The sequence below is a fragment of the Otolemur garnettii genome, unplaced genomic scaffold (assembly GCF_000181295.1).
Source record: "Otolemur garnettii isolate 467f Iridium unplaced genomic scaffold, OtoGar3 scaffold00002, whole genome shotgun sequence".
Taxonomy (NCBI): domain Eukaryota; kingdom Metazoa; phylum Chordata; class Mammalia; order Primates; family Galagidae; genus Otolemur; species Otolemur garnettii.
In genome coordinates, this window is record NW_003852397.1 from 7,079,606 (window position 1) to 7,081,536 (window position 1,931).

Sequence of the window (1,931 nt, forward strand, 5' to 3'; positions counted from 1 at the left end):
CTCTTATTTCTGACATACTGGAAAAGGTGCTGCTCCTTTTTGGATTCCATTCCTTCTTGAGAGACCGTGATCCAAGATGTTTTCCCTCGTTTTTTATCTTTTTTTTTTTTTTTTAAAGTATCACTCTGCCCAGCTAAAAAGCCATGGCATCAGCCTAACTCAGCTGCAACCTCAAATTTCTGGGTTCAAATGTCCTCCCTTCTTTCTCAGCCTCTCAAGAGTGCTAGGCTTATAGGCACGAGCCATTATGCCTGGATAATACCTGCCATTTTTCTTGGATGCTCAGCAGAACCCTATGATGAAATTGAGGCATGGTCAAAGCCAGAGTCCTATAACCACAAGATGGCTATCAAAGGGGCTTGGCCCCTGTGGCTCAAGGGGCTAAGACACCAGCCAAATACACCTAAGCTGGCTGGTTCAAATCCAGCCTGAGCCCATCAAACAGTGATGGCTGCAACAACAACAAAAATAGCCAGGCTTTGTGGTGCGTACCTGTAGTCCCAGCTACTTGGGAGGTGAAGGCAGGAGACTCACTTGAGTCCAGGAGTTGGAGGGTGCTGCAAGCTGTGATGCTATATGGCACTCTACCAAGTGCAACAGCTTGAGTCTCCGTCTCAAAAAAAAAAAAAAAAAACTGTCAAAGGGACTTGTTTAGGGATGTCCAATATGCTGTGTTTGTATATATATTTTATTATATTTTTAGACAGTCTCAAACTGTCACCCTGGGTAGGGTGCTGGAGGGTCATAGCTCACAGCAACCTCCAACTCTGGCTCAAGTGATCCTCATGCCTGTTTTTTAGTTTTACTAGAGATGGGATCTCACTTTTTGCTCAGTCTGTTCTTGAACCCTGAGGTCAAGTTAGCCAGCTTCCAGAGTGCTAGGATTACAGGCATAATCACCACACCCAGCCCCAATATGCCATTTTAAGAGACTGGATCCTTGCATTTTAGTCCCACACCCTTACCAGGACATGCATATCTACCCTGGCGGTTAAGCAGTCCCCCTTCCACCAGTAGTACTTAAGTTTTCTCCACCACAACTTCGTGTAATGCTTTTACTTAGAACATAAATCCTTGAGGTTCAGCTGGTCTTAATGCTGAGCAGTGTTCTATTGTGTGCCATAAATTGCTTACCCATTCTCCTGTTAATGTTTCCAGTGTTTGGCAAATATGTGTAAAGTTGTTAGAAATACTTGCAAAAATAATTTTGTTGCTTCTGGATGTGTGGCAGTATTAGCCATTCTCTTCATTAAAGGACGTGTTCTCATGTTTCTCGGCCTTTGAATATTAATGTATAAATTTGGTTGTTTTTCATTGTTATAGGAATCTTTGATATTTTCGAATGCAAGTTCCTTGTCAGGTATTTTACAAGTATTTTTTCCTCATTGTGTGTCTTGACTTCGCTTGCCTTAATGTCTTGATGAGCAGAAGTTATTTTCAAAGACATCTGAATTTATCAATTTTTTAAATGGACCTTTTTCTATCTAAATAAATCTGCCTATCTCCAGATTGTGATGGCGGTATTCTGTCTTTTAATAAAACATTTTAACTTTTACATTAAGGGCTGTCACAAATGAATGACTATATGTGGTGTAAGGTAGGGTTTGACCTTCATTTTCTTCCCATCTAATTACAGTACTATTTGTTGAAAAGACTTCCTTTCTTCATTAAATTTGAGGCCTGTAAATAGTGTATTTCTGGAGTGTGTTCTCTTTCATTGATGCAGTGTTTCATTGATCCATGTTCTAATAATCGCACTGAGTACTTTTTTTTTTTTTTGAGACAGAGTCTCACTATGTTGCCCTGGGTAGAGTGCTGTGGCATCATAGCTCACAGCAACCTCCAACTCTTGGGCTCAAGCAATTCTCTTGCCTCTGCCTCCCAAATAGCTGGGACCACAGTCGCCCACCACAACGCTGGGCTATTTTTGG